This window comes from Mizuhopecten yessoensis, unplaced genomic scaffold, assembly GCF_002113885.1.
Source record: "Mizuhopecten yessoensis strain PY_sf001 unplaced genomic scaffold, ASM211388v2 scaffold7685, whole genome shotgun sequence".
NCBI classification, from domain to species: domain Eukaryota; kingdom Metazoa; phylum Mollusca; class Bivalvia; order Pectinida; family Pectinidae; genus Mizuhopecten; species Mizuhopecten yessoensis.
In genome coordinates this window covers 170,028-178,918 of record NW_018407171.1, presented here as the reverse complement: position 1 = coordinate 178,918, position 8,891 = coordinate 170,028, and positions in this window count along the sequence as shown.

Genomic DNA, 8,891 nt, shown 5'->3' with positions numbered 1-8,891 from the left:
AGCTTGTATGGTTTAAGACGTATACTTATGGGTGATCTTGATGTCCCTTTAGCTTGTATGGTTTAAGACGTGTACTTATGGGTGATGCTAATGTCCCTTTAGCTTTTATGGTTTAAGACCTGTAACTATGAGTGATCTTGATGTCCCTTTAACTTGTATGGTTTAAGACGTGTACTTATGGGTGATCTTGATGTCCCTTTAGCTTTTATGGTTTAAGACGTGTACTTATGGGTGATGCTAATGTCCCTTTAGCTTGTTTGGTTTAAGACGTATATTTATGGGTGATCCTGATGTCCCTGTAGTTTTTATGATTTAAGACGTATACTTATGGGTGATCCTGTTGTCCCTTTAGCTTGTATAGTTTAAGACGTATACTTATGGATGATCTTGATGTCACTTTAACTTGTATGGTTTAAGACGTACAATGTATACGTATGGGTGATCCTGATGACCCTTAAGCTTGTATGGTTTAAGACGTGTACTTATGGGTGATCTTGATGTCCCTTTAGCTTGTATGGTTTAAGACGTATACTTATGGATGATCTTGATGTCCCTTTAGCTTGTATGGTTTAAGACGTACAATGTATACGTATGGGTGATCCTGATGTCCCTTAAGCGTGTATGGTTCAAAACGTATACGAATGGGTGATCTTGATGTCCCTGTAGCTTGTATGGTTTAAGACGTATACCTATGGGTGATCCTGATGTCCCTTAAGCTTGTATGGTTTAAGACGTGTACTTATGGGTCATCTTGATGTCCCTTTAGCTTGTATGGTGTAAGACGTATACTTATGGGTGATCTTGATGTCCCTGTAGCTTGTATGATGTAAGGCGTGTACTTATGGGTGATCTTGATGTCCCTTTAGCTTGTATGGTTAAAGACGTGTACTTATGGGCGATCTTGATGTCCCTGTAGCTTGTATGGTTTTAGACGTATAATTTTTGGTGATTTTTATGTCCCTTTTGCTTGTATGGTGTAAGACTTATACTTATGGGTGATCCTGTTGTCCCTTTAGCTTGTATGGTTTAAGACGTATACTTATGGGTGATCTTGATATCCCTTTAGCTTGTATGGTTTAAGACGTATAATTATGGGTGATCTTGATGTCCCTTTAGCTTGTATGGTGTAAGAGGTGTACTTATGGGTGATCTTGATGTCCCTTTAGCTTGTATGGTTAAAGACGTGTACTTATGGGTGATCTTGATGTCCCTTTAGCTTGTATGTTTTAAGACGTATAATTATGGGTGATTTTGATGTCCCTTTAGCTTGTATGGTTGAAGACGTATACTTATGGGTGATCTTGATGTCCCTTTAGCTTGTATGGTTTAAGACCTGTAAATATAGGTTATCTTGATGTCCCTTTAGCATGTATGGTTTAAGACGTGTACTTATGGGTGATCTTGATGTCACTTTAGCTTGTATGGTTTAAGACGTGTACTTATGGGTCATCTTGATGTCCCTTTAGCTTGTATGGTGTAAGACGTATACTTATGGGTGATCTTGATATCCCTTTAGCTTGTATGGTTTAAGACGTATACCTATGGGTGATCCTGATGTCCCTTAAGCTTGTATGGTTTAAGACGTATATTTTTTGGTGATTCTGTTGTCCCTTAAGCTTGTATGGTTTAAGACGTATAATTATGGGTGATTGTGATGTCCCTTTAGCTTGTATGGTTGAAGACGTATACTTATGAGTGATCTTGATGTCCCTTTAGCTTTTATGGTTTAAGACGTGTACTTATGGGTCATCTTGATGTCCCTTTAGCTTGTATGGTGTAAGACGTATACTTATGGGTGATCCTGTTGTCCCTGTAGCTTGTATGATTTAAGACGTATGCTTATGGGTGATCCTGTTGTCCCCTAAGCTTGTATGGTTTAAGACGTATACTTATGGGTGATCCTGTTGTCCCTTAAGCTTGTATGGTTTAAGACGTATATTTATGGGTGATTCTGTTGTCCCTTAAGCTTGTATGATTTAAGACGTATACTTATGGGTGATCCTGTTGTCCCTTTAGCTTGTATGATTTAAGACGTATACTTATGGGTGATCCTGTTGTCCCTTAAGCTTGTATGGTTTAAGACGTGTACTTATGGGTGATCTTGATGTTTCTTTAGCTTTTATGGTTGAAGACGTGTACTTATGGGTGATGCTAATGTCCCTTTAGCTTGTATGGTTTAAGACGTGTACTTATGGGTGATCTTGATGTCCCTTTAGCTTGTATGGTTTAAGACGTATACTTATGGGTGATCTTGATGTCCCTGTAGCTTGTATGGTTTAAGACCTGTAACTATGGGTGATCTTGATTTCCCTTTAGCTTGTATGGTTTAAGACGTAAAATTATGGGTGATCTTGATGTCCCTTTAGCTTGTATGGTTTAAGACCTGTAACTATAGGTGATCTTGATGTCCCTTTAGCTTGTATGGTTTAAGACGTGTACTTATGGGTGATCCAGATGTCCCTTTAGCTTGTATGGTGTAAGACGTATACGTATGGGTGATCCTGTTGTCCCCTTTTATGTTGATGTCTGCTGGGTACGGGTCTTCTGTCTTTATCATTAATCGGCTTGTGTCATAGGGTGTTGGTGTTATGGTGTATTCTATTTCTATTTTTATGTGCAACTAAATGAGGCGGTTGACTCTACTGGTGGAGGTTGGCCATAGCCTTACAGCTGGAATTTATTCTGGCTTGATCTACATATGAAGTACTAGTTTAAGCATTAATTATCTGTTGCAGCCAATCGTTGGTTATTTGTAACTTATGTGTTTATACGCGAATCGTCCTGTTCGCTGTACTCTACATATGATTCGGAAGCGATTAGACATTGATCTTTTCTTCTTTTGACACGTACCACTGATGGGTCCTAAATAGAGTGAATGGCCTTATGGTGCAGTGTAGTTTTACATTGATTGCCGTTCTGCTTTTTTAAGGAAGACTTTCAAATGAACGATTTTTTCATATTTCTAGCTATCATATCAACTTTACTATTACTATGTTTATTAGGTTTAACATGGTTGATGGCTGACATATCTCCCGTGTATTTCCGTTGAAACATCGTGATATGTGCCACAGTTGATGTCAGAAACTCTCAGCTCACATACACCTACATGGTAAGAAGACACTCGAGTATGTGAGCTGAGAGTTTCTTACATCGGCAAATCCGTACATACACCTAACATGGAAACAATACACTCTTAGAATATAGAGGTTTACCGATTCAAAAAACGATCAGCTCACAGACACCTAACATGGTAACAAGACACTTTTAGTATATAGAGGTTTACCGATGTAAAAAACTCTCAGGTCACATATGCATACACCTTACATGGTAGACAGACGCTTTTAATATATAGAAGGTTTACCGATGTAAGAAACTCTCAGATCACATACACCTAACATGGTACATGTAACAAGACACTTTTAATATATAGAAGGTTTACCGATGTAAGAAACCCTCAGATCACATGCATACACCTAACATGATAACAATACACTCTTAGAATATAGAGGTTTACCGATGTAAGAAACTCTCAGGTCACACACACTTAAAATGTTATTAAACACTTAGTATGCATAGTGATTTGGCGATGTAAAGACACTTCGAACACAGCCATGAACTGCGGTTTAGACACATACCGAGGTAAGAACGCTTTAAGTACATCTATATACAGGTCGTTCAGTACATATACACATGCATGGTTAGGGCACTCGGGTACATAGCCTCACTATATGCTGACATTACTTGACAGTCCCAATATGGTTGCCTGTTGCCCCAGAAGTGATTGAGATTTCTTATATCTTCCAAGAGTCGACCATAAAATTGGCAAAGAGCTATGGTGGAAAACTGCTCGTAAGTCGGCTTCTTGAAAACGGAAAAAAATATTGATGAGTAAATGATTTTTAGTAGCGAAAATGCATGGAATAGATATAAAACCAATTGAATATGCATTTTTGAACTGATGAGATATTCGATATTGTTAATATAATACTGCAAATATAGCCATATTCACTATATCTATGAAAGTGACGGGGTTTCGCAGACTTAAAAAAATACCTCCAATACTTTCCCAACTAAGGACCAACTTTTGATTTTTTTTTTGATTCCGTGATGTTATATGCAAAAACAAATCGTATGACGGAAAAGTGGTCCTCCTTTGGGAAAGTGCTCAAAATAATGAAAAACAGGTTTCATCAAGTTTCTTAAACCTGCGACAGAAGTTTCTTGGGTTAAAACAGTTTGTATTTCCATATTCGTCTATGTCCGATGTAGCCTAATGTGTAACGCAGTTAGCTTTTCACTAGACGAAGTGTGGCCTAGGTTTGAATCCACGTTCAGATACACTTTTGAATAGTCATGGTCTCAAATTCGGCTATTTACAAAAACTATTCTTAGATACAGGATTCCGATAGAGCTTCCTGTATAAAAATACCTGAGGACGGGTCATGACTGTACCCGATTGCATGCGCGCACTAGCCGATCACATCTTGGGGGCGATAGTCATAGCAACCCGCCATAACTCTTTCACTGCCACGAGATAACATTGGCCCTAGTACCGTCAATAAGAATTGCCTAGCCTTTTGAATCGCCCACACTATTCTCATATCGGTTATTAAATATCTACCGAAATGTCATCGCCGCTATAAAATCACTGAACCTGTTAACCCATCTTATTTTATCGTCTGAAATAACACATTGCTGGCAGTACCGTGGGTACGGCCCGTGTAGTAGCAAGGCAGTTAATATATACTCTGTAGTTCCTGGTTACTTTTTATTTAATGTCACATACCTTTCTTCGTTTAAACACGATGCCATCAAATTAACAGAAAATGAACAAAAATACACAGTTACAATATTGAACTAGGAATTTTGTTGGTCAAACAGAAGGATACACCGTAAGTGGGAACGACCGTGCCATCGGAGGGATAACAACTAGCCCTATCAGACATCACTCTCTTTTTCCGCCACCGCTGGCGATAATACTGAAATTCTTAGGAGAGTGAGTGGTCTGAAGCTCACGCTTGATCAATAGCGATCACGGCTACCGAGGCACCTGGTTGTATGAACGCAGTTGGAAACGAAAATATTCTATGATATTTACATTTGCATGGCATTGTCACTATATAGCCTCTTTGAAAGCTGTGTCGTTGATGGGACTTTGGGACAATGCCGGCAATGGAAACAATTTTAACGCTCATGCAATTTATCAGAAATATCGTCTGTTACACTGCACTGATCAACAGGGGTTCGTTATAAATGTCTGAAATACACATATTCTATAGACCTACTGACACATATGTTACAGACCTACTGATATGTGTCACAGCACACATAAACATTTGTCATTTCAGACATTTGTAACGAACCTGTGCTCCGACGCAAGATCACTCACTTCAAACGCTATCAGTTTCACGCGTATCGGATCCACGATCTGATTTTGATTTAACAACGAAAGCGATATTGATAGACCTTAGAGGGTAATTTGTACTTTTAAATTGACATAGTAAATATCGTCCAGGACGTCGAAATGTTTCATGTAATCATCTCTTTGTGCTATTGGTACATAATATTGTTTATATTATCTAATCTGAATTAGTTCGAAAAAAAGGAACAGTCGTCATTTTATTAACATACTACGTAAGGCCAGAGGTCCCTATACAATGTGAGATAGCAACAAGTAACTTGATTGGTACAATATCGACGTATTAGGACGTGGACAAGAACTCCACACGGTGTCAACGATTAGAGACCACAAGAGTCTCAGTAAAATGTCGACGACTTCACACAATACAAGTAGGCACTCGGTGATGTCAAACGTGATATTTATGTACATAATCTACACAGTCCATTGCAACAACTAGAGCGATTGTCATGGTAATCTAAAAATAGAATATAATCAAGACAGAAGCCAGTTTGTGCAGGCACGATCGAGTTATAGACTTAACACACGAAAACGTTCAGCCACCATTAATTTACTAACATGTCTATCAATAGCTATATATCGTCATCCAAAAGCATTATGACAAAAAAACACCTTGATGTGTATGCAATAAAATCAAATACATCACGATAGATAATCACATTAGCTATTTCACAACCACTTTACATTCCTAAATATGAAAACAAAATTGCTAGGATGAAAAATAGAGAAACGAGAAAAAAGAATAAGGAATGTTCATCAGATTAACATCTTGATCGTATGACATAAATAATGAAAGGTAACGTATCCCACATGTATTCTTAAAATGTTCGCCAGATTAAAGCAAGGTCATAAACAACAAGGTTTTAACTAAAAATAAAAATAACAATACATGTGACAGGAGTTATTTACATGAAATTTTCCAACGAGTGCCTCCAGTATCGTATTTCTGGTGATTATTTTACGTAACAATGGAGTTGAAACTGCTGTTAGAATGTTCTCAGATGCCATGGCCGTAATTCTTTTTGCTGGAAATTATTTTGGCACGGGTGTTATACAATACTACTTTAAGTATAAGTTATAAGTTGCAGCTTAAAGTTGTAATTATGTAAAGTTAGAAAGGGTTTCAAAAGCACCATTCCCTTTTCACTTTACTCTTAACATGTATCGGAACGTTTTAGTCATTGATTTAACATTCCTTGACCACTGATGGGTCCTAAACGGTCAAACTGACCATATGGTACAGCAGAGTGTGATATTTGTTTTGTGTTCTCTTTCCACAAACAAGATTTCCAAATTGCTGCTTCTTTTTGAGATAATATACATATAATAAATAAATAAATATATATATATATGACACATATTTAACATATATCCACCCGATGATGCTCTTCACCTCCGCATTTATATTTTTCATAGAATTTCATATTCACACTCAAATACGTGGCCTGCTTACTGATATTCATGCTGTCTCACTATATATGTAATCGATGTACCAAATAGGCGAGGAAACGACAAGGGAAGCTAGGTCATATCGAGATGATGTCACGTCCTCACAGCAACAATAGGGTAAGGACAACAAAACCACAAGTCATATCTATGAGCCTAATCAGAACATCGAATACATATTCCACACGGAGATAGACTGAGAGCATGATGGCGACGATCAAACTTGTTCATCGTTTGTACAAATCTTCATCTGTATTGTACGCTTGTCCGTCAGCAGTCGACTTCCATCACAGAAATCCAGATATTCGGAATATATTCTTGACTTAAAGCCTAAATTTATATCTCTCCATAATACAATACATTCTATTTAAATAATATCCGGTAACATACAGTAAGATAAAGATTATGATTATCATAAATTTAAACATTTTACCTAATACGCTATTTTTGTATTTTGATTAAAATTGGTTTAATGATATACCAGTTTAATACATGCTTTTATCTACAAATGCAAATACGACAAACGTGTCGAATCAATTCCTGGGGTCTGACATTAAAGTCCATGGGTTCCACTTAGGAATGGATTGCACACGTAGTTCCCAGTCGCACATGCAGGAAGTACACGCTATGTCTTCAACGTTTTACGAAAGATGAAATCCAAACAATATGACGGAAATGAGATTGTATAAGTTTATTAATTTATTTTACTTCTCACAAGTCATTGACGTGTTCATCAAGATGCACAGCTCCGTAGGTTAAATTATCATATATAATACCAGTTCATGTTTACATACACGTTCTTGATTTCCGAATTATATATTATTTGTAACTGCGACACGTTAATACCTTGAGGAATGAGTATTAAAACGCATAAATTGTAGTATCAATCCTGTTAGACGAGAGTGATTTTGCTATTAATTACCACAAACATGACTCGTGGTCTGTGCGATTGAACCAATATTAGGTTGGTTCTAACTTTAACGTCGATTCTAATTCTAATGAATTCTATTTTTATACGTGTACGTCGATGTTAAGATATTATTTATTTTAACAAGTCAATCGTGAGGTGTCGACGTACAATTAGACATCTTTTCCGCTTTTTAATAATTTCAAAGATACACTGACGCCATCGTGTTAATAAGGCGAACTAATACAACATGATACAACTTGACAGTCAACCAGCACTCCATAATACAGGCAATTAGTACCTGACGAACGGCACCAGATTTTGTCAGGAATCCAATCCTGATGAGGTGTTCCTGCACAGCATCTAACAGACACAGGAAACTATTTCTTGGCTTAATTTACATTAAATACAATTATACACTGAGGATTGACAATCCGAAAATTGCGTGCGCTTAGCTTGGTGTCCATTACTGGTATAGTGTGTCATTGATATGTGAGGCAACTAAATATCCTCGGTGATATTCCTAATTAACTGTTGTCAGTGATATTTATATTTAAGTTGTTTATGTTTCATCTGTTCAAGTAAAGCCATGAGCATGCCTTGACTAACTGTTAATCGGGTTGAACACATCAGGGAACTAGTCACCATTGTTGACTGATTAGGCATGAACAAATATTTTGTAATTAATCTATGGAAAGGAATGCATCAAGATACAATAACATCTCCCAATAAAACATTATAAGGATAACAATACCTCTCCCAATAAAATATTATAAGGATAACAATACGTCTCCCAATAAAACATTACAAGGATAACAATACGTCTCCCAATAAAATATTATAAGGACAACAATACCTCTCCCAATAAAACATTATAAGGATAACAATACGTCTCCCAATAAAACATTATAAGAAAAACAATACGTCTCCCAATACAACATTATAAGGATAACAATACGTCACCCAATAAAACATTATAAGGATAACAATACATCTCCCAATAAAACATTATAAGAATAACAATACGTCTCCCAATAAAACATTATAAGGATAACAATACGTCTCCCAATAAAATATTATAAGGATAACAATACATCTCCCAATAAAACATTATAAGGC